This window comes from Pimephales promelas, chromosome 10 (assembly GCF_988280905.1).
Source record: "Pimephales promelas chromosome 10, fPimPro1.hap1.1, whole genome shotgun sequence".
NCBI lineage: Eukaryota > Metazoa > Chordata > Actinopteri > Cypriniformes > Leuciscidae > Pimephales > Pimephales promelas.
The window spans coordinates 24,923,095-24,942,683 of NC_142778.1; the positions used below are offsets into that span (position 1 = coordinate 24,923,095).

At 38.1% G+C, this 19,589-nt stretch overlaps 1 protein-coding gene across 7 annotated transcripts in view; it reads left to right on the plus strand.

Annotated features, from left to right (window-relative positions):
• Positions 1–19,589, plus strand: part of bicd1a (BICD cargo adaptor 1a) — a 103,235-nt gene that overhangs the window by 23,563 nt on the left and 60,083 nt on the right. For 3 of the 7 annotated variants that reach the window (XM_089116351.1, XM_089116352.1, XM_089116353.1), the window contains exons 1-2: positions 7,702–7,847; positions 14,182–14,264. The gene's annotated coding sequence lies outside the window, so the exon portion shown is untranslated. Of the gene's footprint in view, positions 1–7,685; positions 7,848–14,181; positions 14,265–15,070; positions 15,251–19,589 lie in introns of those variants that run through there. The other 4 variants (XM_089116346.1, XM_089116348.1, XM_089116347.1 and 1 more) reach the window with 3 other exon arrangements.

Below are 19,589 nucleotides of genomic sequence, written 5' to 3' on the forward strand. Positions count from 1 at the left end.
ATGTACTCTTTTTGTGAAGAAAAAGTAAATACTTTTGAGTGTGTAGCAAAAGAGTAGGCAAGCTTTGGGATGTACTATCACGTCATATTTAACGGACGCGTGCTGCGTGCATCCTGTTACCATAAACTGCCCTGTCAATCATCTTGTCACAGTTAAAATCCTCCATTCAATCTAATTTGATTTCCTACTGTTTCGGGAGCACGTTCATCTGCCAATCGTGGGTCTTTAATGCGGATACTTTCCTCGTGTTTTACTATTTGAATATATGCATTTAAAAAGTAATGGCTAACTCCTTACAAAAGTTCACAATGCTGCTGCAGATGCAATATAATGTGTAGAACATTAAATAAATTATTTTCGTTAGGTTAGATAGTGATAATTAATCACTCAAACCTCTTTAGGCTATCTAAACCTCTCAACATAACCGCAGGACTCGCGCTACCTCCGTGTCTGTAGTTTTTTTAACACTTTTTACTCGTGTTTGTAGTTCTCTAACCGAATTCTCCTCTCGTCCAATGGGCAATGGGTTGAGGGCAATATCAGCCGTTGGAGTGTGCATCGATCTACACTTCGGATTCTGACCGGAAAAAGTAGACCATCCGGGTATCTTTGAAGCACTCATTTCAACATAGCCTACTATGGTTTGGGACGCACTAATTATATTTTCGAATACTATTTAGGACGGATAGTATGCGAATTGGGTCGCAGCAAGTTTGTGAGGAAATGACAATGTCTGATGTGGAGAGCCCTCTGGTGGCTCTCAAGGGCACTCCAGCATGGTGACTGTTACACTCATGCATTTAATAATATGGAACAGAGCATTACATAATGGATTTTCACGTGACTGGGCTCTATGCACGGCGGTATTTCCGGTGTAGGATTAAGGATGCTCGATAACTTCCGCCGATCGTAGAGTCCAATGCAATACTGAGAATTTATATTGAATTTTATACTCCATGGTTATAATAAAGAAACGTTAGTCACAAAAACAGATAAAACAGACACCCCTTGTTGTTTTTAAATATATTAAATAAACATAACTATATATAAAATTACATCTAAACGTATACGTTTCGTTTCAAAGACGGGAGGACAGTAAATTTTGAAGACTCATAATCCTGTTTTCCTTCTCCTCCGCTTAAATCTCCACAACCGGAAATGGATGAGCATCCTTGCGTCAAATGCGGAACTTATGCGTGCATATAGCCCATTACAGTTGTCACCGTCTCCAGTGGTAGAGCTAGAGGGAAAAAGCCTTTGTCTACAACATTTGTAAAAGCCAATAGCTGTGCAATCTTGAAATGTCAACCACCCCGCTGGTATAATCTCTCGCATAAAACAGCGTGTAATAAAATAAAACTGCTTTCCATTAAGACCTCGCATGAGAACTCAAGCATACAATATTTATTTTATTTTTAACATTTAATATTGTTTGAATTGTTTTCTAACAATCATGTAAGTTATTCATAGTATTATTTTATTTTATGTTTTTTGTCATCTTTTGCCATTGACAATTTAATTTAGTCATTGACAAAAAACAACAAAAAAAACAAACAAACAAAAAAAAACAGCTATTTGGGAAAGTTTTATGGTGGTTTTGGTTAGTTTAGTGTTTTGGGAGATAATCTAATAGTATTTTACCCCAGGAGGCTTTTAGCCCATTTAAAAAAAAAAAAAAAAAAAAAAAAAAACAAGCCATTTACTCAATTAATATGTGCTGCCTGTGTACTATTTTCCCTTATTGTAGGCCAAACAGTACTAACCTTCTTTAAAGGCATTGTGTGAATATTGTCACAATCTAACATCACAGATCATTAATCTTTCTGAACACTTTGTTTACTATAAATATACAGGCATGGACGGTTTGATAAAGTAGCTTGCTTGACTTTCTGTGTTCTGGCCCTTGTCTTTCTATCGGTTTCTCTATCGTTCCACCTTGACAAAGTCCAGATGGCATCACAGAACAAACAGCTGCTGTGCTGGCTGGGTAGAGAGAGAAAAGGAAAGAATGGAGACAGACAGGGCAACATTTTACGCACACGATGAGCATTGATATGCAAACCCCATTGACCTTGTATGATATATGCAATGTGTGTATCTCAAAGCCAATGCTAATGCTTCCATTAATCCCATACTCTATCTGCAACTCTCTCATTAAAAGTTATAAATTCACAGAGTTTGCTGTATTTTTCTTGTCAGCTTGTGGTTTCGGTCAAAATTGGAAATTGGTATTTTGTCCCTGTCTCCATAAGAAGCTATAATTTTCTGCCAACCCCCTCCAATCATTGCAAAATTAAATGTCTCCAGTGGGATGTTTGACTGCAACAGATGTTTGTCCTCCACCGCTGTATACGGTTTTCCATACCTCATAAACACTCGGAAAACAAAAAGGTTGGGAAACCTTAAGAGGAAAATACAAGCTGGGTCTTGGCAATGCATATATATAGAGACAGTAAATCTACAATTGCAGTGCCACATTAGGAAGATATAACGTGAAACATGCAAAAGACAAAATGTGGGAAGCGTTAGCTTGATTACTTCACACTCACTCTCAGTTTTATGCCCATTGGGCTACTCTTGATCACATGGGAAAACATTTGAGTTGCTAATGTCAAATAGCTTTTCCCACCAATAATACAAAACATGTTAGCATGGCAAGTGCAAACGGTAACAGAATATTTTGCAATTGTTAATTGTTCAAAGTTGAAATTGTGTTGAATAATACTGACCCTACTGGCAGCTCATTTAGGAAAAGATGCATTTTAAATGCAGTTATTTCTGTTGACACTTTATTCTTTGCAGTAAACTAAATTTTACATTGTAATGAAAGCTGTTATGTTTCAGAAACATGTTTTACTCTTTTTACATCAATCTGGCAACCCTGCTCACTCTTTTCACTGGCAAGTGGACGACAGCCCATTCTCACAAGCATTTGGACCTTCTTCAATATCTGACGCTTTAGGCGCCCTTTAGCGTCAGTTAGATGACGCCGTAGGATCGCGTGTACCCTACCCCCACCCCACACCTAAACCTAACCGCGTCCTCTACCTGACGCTTTCCTTTAGCGTCAGTTAGATGACGCCGTAGGATCGCGTCATGTAAGTGACGCTAAAGGGCGCCTAAAACGTCAAATATTGAAGCATGGTCAAAGGTGACGCCTTGGGGTGAGAATGCGTTGTGGACGAGCAGAATCAGATTTTCCCCAGGATCCCCTGCATGAATCAGTGCACTTTCTATGGATTTTCTCCTGTAAGACTAAACTCGTCAGTTTCACTAAACCTCAATAAAACACATGAGGTGTGATACATTCCAGTGAGATGAGTTCTGTTTGCGCGTATGAAATCAAACTGTCCAGTGCAGTGACACTGTAATCAAAAACCTTCTGAAAAAGTCTGGGAAAAATCTGAATCTGAGCAACTTTAACAAGTGTTCAACATAAACCAGAAACCATTGTAGTCTTTCAGCCAAAAAAATTAGGTATTCCCAGATTCGGAAATCTGGTCCAGTAAGTCACTGGAATGTGTGTATAATGTGTGAGAATGTGTGAGGGGGTGACATATGTGTTACACAGAATTATGTTGCAAATAAAACAGAAAAATCTGTAAAATTTTACAACTAAGATATTGAGCTCTACTTCTGAAATACGGCACTTAGAAAATGGGTCTCATATGAATATTATATATATATATATATATATATATATATATATATATATATATCAAAATAGAAAATCACAGCAAAAACAGTATACTGTATTTCTATTTCTATTATTAGTATATTTTTTAAATGCGATTTATTCCTGCTTTATTAAAACAGAACTTTTATCTTTTATACCTCCATGTCTTAAGTGTCACATCCTTCAGAAATCTTTCTAACATGATGGTATTTCTAATATTTCTCTGCCCAAGAAACATGTATTACTATTATTCATGTTGAAAACAGGATTCTTTGATGAATATAGTTCAGAAGAACATCATTTTATCTGAGATAGAAATATTTTGTCTTAATTTTCACTTTTGATCAATTTAATGGATCCCTGCAGAATAAAATAATTCATTTCTTTAATTTTTTTATTATTTTTTTAACATACTGACCCCAAACTTTTGAACAGGGACGTACTGCTTTCTATTTAAGATAAATGTGTATAAGCTATTTATTTATTCATTTATTACATTTTTCAATTGTTGTGTTTCAGGTTTTTCACATAAATTAGCTAAAACTGTTTTCAACATTATTATTATTATTATTATTATTATTATTATTATTATTATTATTAATAATAAATATTTATTGAGCACCAAACCAGCACATTAGAAAGATTTCTGAAGCATCATATGGCACTGAAGACTGAAAATTCAGCTTAGCCATCACAGGAATAAATTACATTTTAAAATATATTAAAACTAGAAAACAGTTGTTTTAAAGTAACTTTTCCACAATATTACTGTATCTGTATTTTGCCTCATATAAATTGAATTCAAATGAATAGAGGGAGATTTCCTCTTCTCTGTTCTAAACGGTACAGATATTTGTTGGGAAATGGAATAGTTTAATGAAGATAAATGTGCTGCTATCAGGAGCCCGCTGAGTCTGGGGAATGTAAGCAGGCTGGTGGGACAGAGGTTTTACAAGTTCAACCCCAGGATACAAGAAATGCAGTGAGGTGTGGAGTAAAAGAGGGAGCTTTCTGTTAACACATGTTTCACCCGCTGCAATTCATTTGAGGCAAATTTGATTTAGATCGACATCCTGCAGTAAATATCAAACAAAGATGGATTTCACTTAAAGTCAGTCTTCCTGTATTTCTACAGTAATTTGCTAGAAATAGGCACTCTCATTGTACCACTGATGAGTGTAAAATGGATGATGCTACTAGTGAATGAAAGTTCTACTAAATTATTTAATTAAAGAAAGAAGAACTAATCTCACAATTCTGCAAAACTGCTGCATGTTATTTATCACTTGACTGAAATGTCAAACAAGATTCAAACACATTCCTGTTTTGCTCACATATATTAATATGAAGAGAGAAACAACCTTTCAATGTGATTTTCTAAAAAATAATAACTGTGCAGAATTTAAAAAGAATATTTAACCACTCGTAATCAAGTTAACCATGTGCTACATGTACTAAAATAACACAAAATAAGCTTTCCTATGTATAAATCAGGCTTATCTTTATTTATTTATTTTTTTATTAAATTTACGTTTATTTATTTGTTTGAGATCAAAGTTTGGGCCCAAAACCTTATGGTGTCCTCTCTTGCACCATTAAATTGGGCTAATTTATATAGATTGTGTCTTATAACCAAAACAGGCTAAGAGCAATTAATTTTGCGCTAAACTTCTTTGGTAAATTTTCTGTTGATCCTGGCAGTATTAAATGTGAAGATTATTTATAAAACATTTGATTCAGAGATATACAACACATCATCTATTACTCATTGTGTTTGACCTTCATCAGAACTTGAGCTCTTCGTTTCATGCATACATTCATGCCTCCTGCTAGTATGTTTAAATTTAATTCCAGTGTGTTTCATTCAAATGTATTTAAGGCATGTATTAATGATGAAAGCCAAGGATAAAGTGATTAATACATACTCAGTTTATTTTAGCTAAGAAAGAATAACAACCTTTGGTCTCTGAAGAACTTGAAAAGTTCAACCTTCATCATTTTCCCCTCAGAGGCATTTAGCCCAAAAACATTCAGTATTGAGATCCATTATTTACATCGCCTAACTACCTTTGAAGAGCTTTCAAGAAGCACTTAAGAGTTATTTTCTTCAAATTGAGGGAAATCTTGTTAGTGTTTGGCAGTTCGTCCAGGACACGAATGGTATTTTTCAGGGTAACTGCAGACATTATAGTTTCTCTTACGAAGTGTTGTTAAGCACGTTCATTTCCTTTAAACTGCACTCCAATTATAATGGTTTATATACTTTTTATGCCTACAGAGTATGAAAGCTTAGTGAAAAATTCATGCATCTGGAGGAACTGTTCTGCCTCAGAGGTTTTATTAGAACTAAAGACCATCCTTTCATAAACTTATGTTCATGGGTGTTTATTTCTTTAAAAACACCCCACGTCTCTATGCAGAACCAGAGAGTTTCAGCGCTCGGGGTGTTTTCACCCTTCATGGAAGGCTTCCATTATGTCATCCCATTATATCAACTCCAGACATCACTGATCTGTGCTGACAATGGAAAAGTCTTTGTCAGGTTTGCGAATGTGTAAATTTTGATGTCAGCCTCATAAAGCTTGGGTACGGTCTGAGTTTAATAAAGTAATACCCATAATAGTTCTGTGTTACATTTCATCTGATCTCAATTTTAGATGTGTCAAAACTCACAAGCACCAGGACATATACAGACATATATGGACAGATACCCTTTTTAATAAACATTTCCATATTCATTTTGCTAATAAAATGCTCCTCACTTAGTTTTTCTGGAAGAAAATTTCTCTTTGAACTTATGAACAAATGTTACTCAATAACAATAGCTGTAGTGGTAAGAAAATGATTACAATGTCATGTACAAAGAGAGACTTTCTGTCCTGTTGAAACCAGGACGTTCTGTCCTGTCTGTCCTCAACCAACCGAACTGCAACAACATAAGAAAACATTTTGTGAAGTCCTTTAATCATTTAATGAAATGAAGATGGTTAAACCCAGCCATCAAACCGAAGCAAAAAAATGTTATTTATACATCATTCATAGAATATTTTTCTAAAACATTTTAGGTATTACTTATTTTTTCAGATGGTTCAGACACAATTTAAAATAAATATTCTCATTTTATGTACTTTAAAAATTTTATAAACTTTTATACAATCAATTTGGATGTTTAAGTCATTTCAATATAAACTGCATTAAACTGACTTGAAACTAAAAAAAAATGAGTTGAAACTTGTAGAAGTAGAAAATTGCTTAACTTATTTTGATGAGTTAAAGCGATCTAAAAACGTTTGTTGGTATAACTTATTGATCATATAATTTGTACATTGTGCAAAAGTGATACAATTGAGAAAACATTCCCTTTAAAATAATAATAATAATAATAATGCTTTGAATGTTCTGAGAACATTCCGAAATAGTTTTCGTAACTTTATTTTAATTATTTTAGAACATATGTTTGTAGCTGTGAAGTCACAAAAATAAATTTATATTTTTATATAGACCTATCAAATATTTATAGCTCTATGCACGTTTTGATAAAGTGTTCTGTTGAATATAGTCACATTTTATGTCCATATTTATTTATTTGGTACGAATCCAGCTATTTAATTAGAAGGATACTGTAAGATATTTTCACAAAATAAACCCTGTCGGGATGTATTTTGTGATAATGACTGGCTGACTGTACTGTTTAACGCCTAGCCTATTTTAAATAAACAATTTTCTCATTTATCATAAGTTGTGTGTGGCACTGAAAACAAACCACATGTAAAATATAAACATTTCCTCCACTTTACAGCATTTCTGAATATAATAAACACAGAAACAGTTCAACTTGCAGACCAAATGAAAGATCTTTGACTAACCAACCAATTATTCATTCCAAACATTGGTTTTGCCCAGCCTAACTCGCTGAGACTCATGGGAGAGGAGAGCTGTTTCAGAATGTATGTCTGAGATCTGAACTCCACTGTCTACTGGGTGGGCAACTCTGTAAGATGTGGCTTTCATGATTTATTTCCCTTTGTTCCTCTGAGTCAGCATGGGCAGACCACACTGTGACTTAAATCGGCCGGTCAACCTGGACATCACTGACATGTTGACTGGAACACAAGCAGACACAGAGGGAATAAAAAAAAAGTGAATCAGTCCCCTCATCTTGACTGGCACAGTAAGTTTTTTTTTTAAAGAGTATTTTGAGGCAAATGAGTATTAAAAAAAGCATTACCTGAAATGGACTGATACTGAATATGGAACCATATTCATGGTAAAATGTTGCCTTTTGCGCACATGGATCGCACTATCAATAAAATGAATAAATATCTTATGAATGATAAATTGATTGTTTTTTTGTTTTTTTTAAATATGTAATGAAATTATTAATTTTCTAGCTTAACTGGTAGAAAGAAACCAGCTGGAGTGCACTGGTTGTCCACCAGAGGACACTCTCCCCTTGTTCATTGCCATTCCATCAAGGACTACGTTCCCCATAATCAATTGGTCAAACTCATCTTCCGCGATTGGTTTCAGCTGTATCTCATTTGCCACGCTTATTAGCTGTGGTAGATCGGGAGAGTTATTAGAATTGTCCACTAGGTGGCAGTGGTAGATCAGTCAGGGGTAGTGGGGTATATAGCCGAGGAAGAATCTGCAGGCTTGTGTGTTGTACTGGCTGACAATGTTTGCACTGATGACTGGTGTTCAGTAAACTCCCAGCTAAAGCTACCTCGATGTCTGTTGTTTATTTATTAGTACTGAGGATACTACATTTGGCGACAAGGATGGCGGCTGAGCTCGGAAGAAGCTTGTGAGTAAATCACGCGGATATTGGACGGAAGTCGAGTGACGAGGCAGCTAACGCTAACAAAACGTCGAGATGGCTACGGCGATGGTAGGAACACTTACTGCTTTTGACAGTCAGACCCAAACATGGGAGGAATACGTCGAGGTATTGGGACATTTTTTCGTGGCAAATGAGATTGAGGATGAGGAGAAAAAGAGGGCAATATTGTTAAGCTCTGTTGGCAGTCGGACATACAGTTTAATGAGGAACTTATTGAGTCCAAACAAGCCTGGCGAAAAATCATATGAAGATTTGACGGACTTGCTGCAGTCGCATTATAACCCAAAGCCCAGTGAAATTGTCCAAAGATTTAAGTTTAATTCTCGGACTAGAGCAGTGAATGAAACTGTGATGGAGTACGTGGCAGTGCTACGAGAGCTTGCGCAACATTGCAACTATGGCGATAAGTTAAAAGAGATGCTACGTGACAGGCTCGTGTGTGGCATAGCGGACGATCGCATGCAGAGGAGATTGTTGGCGGAGCCTGAACTCACATTTGAAAAAGCTTTGAAAGTGGCACTGGCCATTGAGACAGCAAATAGAGATCTCCGTGATTTGCAATTGAAAACTGTGGAGGGCATCGGGAGTAATGTCAGTAATCAACTGTTAGTGCATAATGTGGAGTCAAACCATAAATGGCAAGGAAAGGCAAAACCATTGACATGTTACCGGTGTGGGGGTGAACATATGGCAAGTGTCTGTCGTTTTGTCAATGAAAAGTGCCATGGCTGTGGAAAAAAGGGACATTTGAAGAGAGTGTGCAAATCCTCGCCTCTGGGGGACCAGACGCTTAAGGAAGAGGGAAGAGGGAAGCACAAGCAGTCTGGAAGGTTTAGAAATGTTAAAAATCAGTCAGCGCATCATATAAGTGAATCTGGGGAGAATGTCACGAGTGACGAAGATGTTTTTACAATGTACAATCTAACAGAGCCAAAGTTAACAAAAATTGATCCCATTACTGCACAGCTTAAAATAAATGAGAACATTGTGGAATTTGAAGTGGATACTGGCTGTAGCGTGACAATTTTGGCAAAGGCTGAATATGACAAGTTAGGGACACGGGGCACCCAAGAGTTGCATGACTGCTCCATGACGTTGAAAACCTACACGGGCGAAAAAGTACCAACATTAGGAGTGGCAAGCGTGACTGTGAGGTACCAAGACCACATCAAACAGCTACCAGTAGTGGTGGTAACAGGGCCAGGTCCAAACCTGTTAGGCAGGGCATGGATAAAGGAGCTGGGAATTAACCTTGTGAGTATAAATAAGATGGAGCAGCAAGAGTTGACATTGCAGTATGTGCTACGGCAAAATGAAGATGTGTTCAAGGAGGAGCTTGGTTCCTGGAGAGGTCCACCAGCAAAAATATACATCACAGAAGGGGTGAGTCCAAAGTTCTATAAACCCCGGGCTGTTCCCTATGCCATGAGAAAAAAAGTGGAGATGGAGTTAGAGAGACTCACAAAACAGGGGGTTATTGAGCCAGTGAAGTTCTCAGAGTGGGCAGCTCCGATCGTGCCTGTGTTAAAAGCTGATAATTCTGTGCGCATTTGTGGCGATTATAAGCTCACTGTCAACAAGGTATCGAAGCTTGAGCAGTATCCCATACCGAAATTGGAGGACTTGTTTGAGAAGTTGTCAGGCGGAAAGAGGTTCAGTAAACTGGATCTGAGCCATGCATATCAGCAAGTGATCCTTGATGAGACATCTAAGCCATATGTCACTATTAATACGCACAAAGGCCTGTTTCAGGTGAATCGTCTTCCATTTGGTGTTTCTTCCAGTCCAGCTATCTTTCAACGAATGATGGAGAGTCTGGTGGCCGGCATCCCGAATGTGGCCGTCTATCTGGACGACATTTTGCTGACAGGCCAGAGTGACCAGGGTCACCTTGCAACGCTGAATCAGGTGTTAACACGACTGCGGGAAGCTGGTCTTCGCTTGAAGCGCAACAAATGTGTGTTCATGGAACAGGAAGCGGAGTTTCTTGGTCATAAAGTAGATGCATCTGGCGTTCACCCTTTGCCACATAAGGTCAGGGCCATACAAGAAGCCCCGGCACCGACTAATGTCACAGAACTGAGAGCGTACCTAGGACTGCTTAACTATTACAATAGATTCCTCCCACACCTGTCAACATTGTTGTCGCCTTTACATGGACTATTACGGAAAGAAACCACTTGGAAATGGAAGGCCGAACAGGAGCAGGCTTTTGAGGAGTCCAAGCGACTCATGCTGTCGTCTGATGTGTTGGTACATTATGACAGCCAAAAAGATCTGATCCTGGCCTGCGACGCTTCTCCTTATGGGGTGGGAGTGGTGCTGTCGCATCGCATGCCAAATGGGCAGGAACGACCAATCAGTTTTATGTCTAGGACATTAACGTCAGCGGAATTAAACTACTCCCAACTGGACAAAGAAGGTCTGGCGGTGATGTTTGGCATTCAGCGGTTCCACAAATATTTATATGGAAGAAGATTTGTCATTTGCACGGACCACAAACCACTACTGGCTCTTTTTAATGAGATGAAGGCTGTGCCTCAAATGGCTTCGCCGCGGATACAACGTTGGGCAGTTGCCTTGAGAGCGTATGAGTACGAGATGGTTTACAAGCCCGGCAAACATCATGGCAATGCCGATGCGTTGAGTCGACTTCCGCTATATCAGCCTTCTGTCAAGAAAGAGCAGGAGGAGCGAGTGCTGATGTTGGAGAATGTGACCCTTGTGTCAGCTGCAGAAATGAGTAGATGGACAAGCAAAGATCCTGTGTTGTCCAGAGTGGCCCAATTCGTCCAACATGGCTGGCCGCCACTAGAAGGGGACCCAGTGTTCCAACCCTATGCTGTAAGGAAAACAGAGTTAAGTGTGCAAGATGGCTGTGTACTGTGGGGCTCAAGGGCAGTGGTACCGCCGCCAGGCCGGAACGCCTTGATACAGCAGCTACATCATGGGCACATTGGCATCACTCGAATGAAGGCATTAGCCCGAAGCTACTTCTGGTGGCCAAAGTTAGATGCCGACATTGAAGCAGTTGTTAAAAGATGTGTAGCGTGCCAAGAACATCGTAACTCTCCAGCTCCAGCACCTCTTCATCCCTGGGAGTGGCCGAGCAAACCATGGCAAAGGTTACATATTGATTATGCAGGACCTTTTATGGGACATATGTTTTTTCTTCTGATGGACGCGCATTCCAAGTGGATGGATGTATACCCTGTAACGACCTCAACTTCAGCCAGCACAATTGAATGTCTAAGGAAGAGCTTTAGTAATCAAGGATTACCAGAGACAATTGTGTCTGATAATGGCTCATGTTTTGTGAGTACAGAATTCCGAGAGTTTATGCAGAAGAATGGGATTGAACACGTCACCTCTGCTCCTTATCATGCTTCCTCTAATGGTTGTGCTGAACGTGGCGTTCAGACATTCAAGGCAATGATGAAGAAGGCAGGTGAGGGAAGCATCGCCACTAGAGTATCAAGGGTGTTGTTTAGTTACCGCATTACACCACAGTCAACGACAGGGCTGTCGCCTGCTGAAATGTTACAAGGCAGGAAGTTGAGATCGACCTTAGATTTAATTCATCCAGACCGCCGAAGGAGAGTGGAACGGCAACAGAGCTTTCAAAAGAAATATCATGATAAGCAAGGTTCAGGGAGAAGTTTCCAGGAGGGAGATGCAGTGATCACAAGGAATTTCAGTCATGGACCTAAGTGGATTCCCGGGTTTATTATCAAGAGAACGGGTCCTGTCTCTTACAAGGTCATGCTAGGAGGTGGCAGCATGGTACGCAGACACGTTGACCAGATATTGGCCAGTTCTGAGGATAGGGACTGGATGGAACCAAAGATTATGGAACCCTTGGGGTTGTCTGAATCTTCAGCGGTCGATGTTGCAGCATCAGAGACATCTATTCCCGAGGAAACTGGCGGTGTTCCAGAGACAAACACTCAGAGTGTGGAAAAACCTGTTTTGGAAAAAGCCAAACCAGTAGTGATGGACTTTCAACCTCCAGGTACTCCAAGACAGTCATTATCCGCGATTGCACCGGTACGCCGGTCATTGAGAACTGTGTCAAAACCAAAGTATTTGAAGGACTATGAGTGTGGACTATGAAAAAAAAAAATGCTAAAGTTTAAAAAAAAAAAAAAAAATGTTAATATCACTGGCACATGTAGCGTGACTTGGGGATTTGGGATGAAGGCAACAGCTTAAGGGGGAAGGAATGTGGTAGATCGGGAGAGTTATTAGAATTGTCCACTAGGTGGCAGTGGTAGATCAGTCAGGGGTAGTGGGGTATATAGCCGAGGAAGAATCTGCAGGCTTGTGTGTTGTACTGGCTGACAATGTTTGCACTGATGACTGGTGTTCAGTAAACTCCCAGCTAAAGCTACCTCGATGTCTGTTGTTTATTTATTAGTACTGAGGATACTACATAGCTCACCCTATAAGCCTGGCCATTCAGTCGCTCATTGTTAAGACTTGTGTCAAACTGTAATTCTGAGCCATTGTAGCTGGTTTTTCACATTTCCTGCATGGTTCTTTTGATTCTCTGCCTGTTCTGTTGGATTTCTCAGTTACGTGTATTTGGATTGTTTGTTTGTGTATGAACTTTGCCTGGAATTGGATTACGATTCTGGATTACCCTTTAATTTTGCATTTCGATCCTCAACCGTCGTGTCTCTGAGAAGTTCATGACAGCAGCATGCCGTGTGAAACTGGAAGTTTAACTTCTAAAACATGTTCTTGTATGTGAACGACACTTTCACAGCTATTTGTGAGAATCACATTCATCGTTCCTTACCAAATGGTTCTACGTCTCTCAAATCAAATTACCTGGCACAGGAACGTCTGTTTAAATATTATTGTAATAGAGGATTATCACGCTTCCGGGTTGTGGATTGTGTGAATATAGCCTAATGCATTTAATCAAATCTGGCAACTGGTCAACATTAGACAAACATATTGATTGGATTATTCGGGAATTTCGCCCATGCAAATTACAGGAGTTTCCCGGGAAAAATGAAAAACCGACAGCCGGGATATCCCCTCCCCTTCGAGCTGTGGATGAACATGAATTCTTTTTTCTTTTTTTCTTTTCATTCTGTTAGGAATTTGCAGGCATGTTTTCTCGTTTTATTCACCATGGTCTCTTCTTTCTTCATTTTCCCCTATTATTGTTCGGTCTGAAACGGCGCCCAGTGACGGATGGTTGTTGTCAGGGTGGAAATCGGGAGAAACGTCGGTCCAGGAGATTTTCGGGAGGGCATTTTAAATTCTCTCAGAAAGTCTCTCGGAAAAATCGGGAGAGTTGGCATGTGTGCAGTGAACTCTATCTAGAGTTGTGCAAATACACAGGGCATACTGTATTTGAGTTAGTTTGCATGTACTGTACATGTCTTTGAGATTCTTCAGAATAGGAAAACGACATTGACCATGCCCTTTCTAGGTCAAAAGCATGCAATATGGTCATATCAATGGCCGAAATGAATTCCACATAACACAATTAAATAGAGGTATTACATGTGTATAAACAATCAGAAACAAATAAAATTGGATATTCTTCATCATCCGATGGCAGACATATTTGATTTGAAAATTACGTAATTCGTGGCACTATGGTGGTCGAGCATCTCTGTTAATTTTTTTTTTTTTTCATGTCTAGGGACCTATTAACTCAGTTCAAGTGAGAAATTCCCCCAACACCAAATTGTGAACGGGTCTAAAAGCCAGGTCCAGGATTAACAGGTAAGATTCAGTTGCTGCAACGCATTCTCACCCCAAGGCGTCACCTTTGACCATGCTTCAATATTTGACGTTTTAGGCGCCCTTTAGCGTCAGTTACATGACGCGGTTAGGTTTAGGTATGGGGTTGGGGTAGGGTTACACGCGATCCTGGCATCATCTAACTGACGCTAAAGGGGCACCTGCTGCAGTCACACTGTGCGTGTATGTTTTAAAAAACAGAATTAAACATTTAAATTACTCTTTTTTTTTCAATAGCCCACTTAAAGTGTTTATTACAAATAAATGATAAAATAGTAAAAAGGGCTAAATGTAAATGAACCAAAATTTGTGTTGCATTGGCCTGTGAAAAAAAAAAAAAAGAATCCCTAGTTCTCGCTCCCCTACACAGTAACTTCAGTCAAAAATATTGTCTAGTCTGTACCCGGCATAAGCTTATTTACATGATTAGTCAATTCCATAAGTATACAACTTTACATAGCTATGGAAAAATGCTGTGGAAAAATGAAAAATGCACCACAAAACATGCCACTTCCTCACTGGTCACTGTCTCAACCACCATAATGAAGCATTGCAATATAAAACATTCTTCAAGAGTGTATCTTTCCCTAAGGCTTGATTTTTAACATTCTTCAAGAACGTATCTTTCCCTAAGGTTTGATTTTTTTTTTTTTTAATGCGCTGCTCCGTCTGGCCCTATACTGGCGCCTATCACACAGCTGTGAAAACAGTCTAACTGGATTTCACAATTTGCAGCAGAAAATCATTTCATATTTCTCACACCTGCTTGTGTATGTTCATGAGTGCATGTGAATATATGTTTGTGCCAGCATTTCCCTGGAAGCGAACCAGATGAAAAGACAGATGAAAGGTCTGTTCTTGTGGAGCGAAGAGGTGAAAGAGCGAACCCTTGAGATGCTCTTCTGATGTTATGAAAGACCTTGCAAGTAAGCACAGGACAGGAGGAGTCATTTGGCTTGTAGAGTGCAGTAAGCATATTTTCTTGTCTAAAGAAAGATTAATATTAATAGGTCTGTGGAAATTATTTTTCTTCCAGTAAAGATAGAAGTATGATAAACCTTTGCCAGTTGGGTGAAGCTCAGAGCATGCAGTCAAGATGTTGTTGTGGTTTTTTTACAGCAAACAGTTTCACATCATAACACAACTCAATAGATTACCAGAAACAAAAAGCTTGTTTTATGGCATGTAAGTGCTTTATTAAAACACTGCAAATCCTGGTGTTTTATTTTCCAAACATCAAGATTCCTAAAACAAGACCTATATATTTATACTTAAATATAAATGTACATTTGTTTATACTTAAAATTAGGGAGAAAAAAATCTGCCAGTGCAGTAAAACAAAATAATTTATATTCAAGATGAAATCTATGAAAACAAGTATTAATGTCTTGAAGCTACACTGTGTAACTCTTTTAGTTTATTCTTAGCTAAAAACACTAGTTCTTTCAAAAAATATATGTGCTCATTAATGTATATTTACTTCGTTTAAGTAATAAAGTATTCTCGTGAGTGTATAATATGCCTTTGAAAATACATACGGGTAAGGGGTTCTAATGTCGGTCGCCATGTTGCCCCTCCATCTTGAATGTACATTCGCCAAGCAAAGAGGGACATACCCGTTAATTCAAGCTTCGCCTTTCGCGTTTACGTTTGAGTTAACACTCATGGACGAGGTCGAACTGGAAGCCATGTTAATCTTGGACTACATAGGCCACCAAAGGAGTTAAAACGAAATCGGAATTGAGAGGAACAGAAACTAATATTTACTGGATGATCATATACCTTTTCACCGCTAGATGGGGGTAAAAATCACACAGCTTTAAACAGGTTTTTCTTTAAAACAATCTTTTTGTTAGGATATTTAGATATTTACTGTAGCTTCAACAAACACTCTAATTAACTATATTACTTGCCATTAGAATTATTCTGATCATTTTTATTAATATGACATTTGGTCTTTTATTGCTGTTGCCAACCTTTTATGCAGCCCTGGCAAAAATCACTAGCCTCAAGTTGCATATTGCTTCATTCATTAATGAATAACTACACAGGAACAAATAATTAACACGATATTCAACATTGTTACGCTTTATTCAAATATATGCCAGTATAATCCTAATCTGCTCTGAAATGAATGGACCAGTGTGTGGCTTCTTTAAGACTGAATCTTCTAAATCACTGTGCTGTAGGAGTTGCTTGACCTTAATTTGAATCCCAATTAAGAAATTAGATCAAGCTATTAGCTTGGTAAAGCCAGCTAAAACTTGGATTCATTAACAGAAATTCTAGTTTAATTCTACTTTTTATACACTGAGCCCATTCTAAGACTGATGGCTTGATTTATTTTAACATGTTGTGTCTGCTTGTTTCACCATCGGAATTGTAATTAGGAATTATGCAAATCAGTTAACATCACAATCATGCATAACACCTCTTCATTTAGACTTGATGTGTTTCTTAGAAGGAAACAGCAGAGTGCTGTTCTTGAGTGTAGTCATGTATGTCTGAAAATCTGTTCATCCAAGTACTAATTACAGTTTTTAGACAATGATGTCACCGCCACAGCATGACGTACGCCAATGTTCATGTACCAAAACACATACATTTAGAGTTTCGAATAATCAGTGAGTGAAACTTGTCTGATTAACCTGAGAGGAAAATTATGAGCAGAGGTTTTGCAAAATCAACTCCCCTTGGGAGAAGATTTTGCTAATAAATGCAAAGCTCTGTGGGACAGATGACCTTTGGTTAGGTGTGACTGCTCTGTGGCTGAATGAATTGGCCCCGGTGTTATGTGATAGTTCTCCCGGCGACTGTTAAATGAGGGATTTCCTTTCAGGTCAGTGCGCCTGGTGATGGGCCTGTGGCCAGGAACACAGCAGGAGATAAAATCAGAACAAGAGCTGTATCCTTATAGCCAAGAACTGAGTGGTCAATCTCAGCACCTTTCTATAATGACAAATAAAGATATTGAAGCTGGGCCTTAGATCAGCTGCCTCTCTTTGATGGAAAGTGTAGCAAGCGATTATTTGGCTTTGGCATCATATTTATCACTTTGAATATTCAGGCCAGTTATATATAAGTCAACATTTAAGGGACTTTTTTTAACCCTTTTCACTAACATTTATTGTTTAAAAGTTTGGAGTCAGTGATTTCTTTTTTTTGTTAAAGAAATTAATACTTTTATTCATTCACTGTAGTGACAGTAAAGACATTTAGATGATGTTACAGAAGATTTCTATTTCAATGAAATCCTGTTCTATTGAACTTTCTATTCATCAAAAAAAAAGTATCACTGTATCCACAAAAATGTTTAGCAGCACAACCGTTTTCAACATAAATAGAAAAGAAATATTTTTTGAGCATCAAATCAGCAAATTTTCAGAATTAAAAAATCATAATTATTCCTGGAGAATCATGTGACACTGAGGACTGGAATCATTTCTGCTGAAAATTAAGCTTTCTCATCATATTAATACATTACATTTTAAAATATATTAAAATAAAAAAATATTTTGCAATATTACTGACACTCTTTGAAGAAAAGGTTCTTCTAGAACCTTAAAAAGTTCTATCAACGCTACGTATTTGGAACCCCTAAAAGGTTCTATGGGCTCTATGCACGGCGTTATTTCCGGTGAAGCATTAGGGATGCTCGATAACTTCCGCCGATCATAGAGTCCAATGCAATACCGAGAATTTATATTGAATTTTATACTCCATGGTTATACTAATGAAACGTTAGTCACAAAAACAGATAAAACAGACACCCCTCGTTGTGTTTATGCTTCTTTTTAAAATTATATTAAATAAACATAACTATATATAAAATTACATCTAAACGTATGTACGTTTCGTTTCAAAGACGGGAGGACAGTAAATATTGAAGACTCTGCCATAATCCCGTTTTCTCCGGTTTTCCTCCGCTTTAATCTACACAACCGGAAATGGTCTAGCATCCTTACGTCAAATGCGGAACTTATGCGTGCATATAGCCCATACAGAACCCATTTTAAGGGTTTAATAATAAAAACCCTTTAGGGTTGACACGATCCTAGGGCGTCATCTACTTGACGCTAAAGGTAAAGCATCAGTTAGATGACGCGGGTAGCTTTGGGTCTGGGGTAGGGTAAGGGTTAGACACGATCCTAGGGCGTCATAACTGACGCTAAAGAGTGCCTAAAGCATCAGATATTGAAGCATGGTCAAAATGCTTCCCAAGGCGTCAGTTAGATGACGCCTTAATTACAACCACAAAATGTTGCAGAATAATGTAATATATGAATGAATAATAGCCTAACCTTTGTGCCAAATTTCATCATAAAAGGTTCTTTGGAGTTGAGGAAAGAACCCTATGCTTCATACAGTATATAAAACCCCAAATGAACCCTTTTTTCTAAGTGTGTATATTTGACCAAATAAATACCTTGATGAGCATATAGACTTCTTACTAAAACATTATAAAACAAATGTACTGAACCTTTGTTCAGTCAATAAGGCCCAGGACAAAGCTGGATATTCAACAAGAAAACAAATGATGGAATTCAATTTTATGAATCAGAATTGATTAAAAACAATGCACTATGACAGGTGCTCATACTGTAAATGAACAGTTTCCAATTATAATGCCATATTGGTGAAATCCTTGGTGATGCCATGTCCTTTCTGGTCAATTTTGTGAAGAAGAAGAAAAAAAAAAATAATATATATATATATATATATATATATATATATATATATATATATATATATATATATATATATATATATAGCAGAAAGCTCTTGGATTTCATCAAAAAAATCTTAATTTGTGTGCCAAAGATGAACAAAGGTCTTACGGGTTTGGAACGACCTAATTACCTGCGTAATTAATTGCAGAATTTTGATTTTAAGGTGAACTTTCCCTTTAAAACAATGGAAAAGCAGTACAGTGGAATGGAAAAATGATTTTTGTGTGAACAGAAAAATCATTTAAATACAACACAATAATGTTCTGTAAGATAACAACGAATTCTCATCCTATAGGGCGTCATATAGTGACGCTTTTGACATTGTGTCTAAATCCGACACGCATAACACTCTTCGGTTTTGGGTAGGTTTAGGTCTGGGGTGGCGTTAGGGTTAGACTTAGACCACTAGGAGGCGCCTTCTGGCCCTTATATATCTGCGTCTCATATTGACTAGCCCATTCTCACCCCCTAGGCGTCACGCCTTGGGAAGCATTTTGACCTTGCTTCAATATCTGACCCTTTAGGCGCCCTTTAGCGTCAGTTAGATGACGCCCTAGGATCGCGTGTAACCCTACCC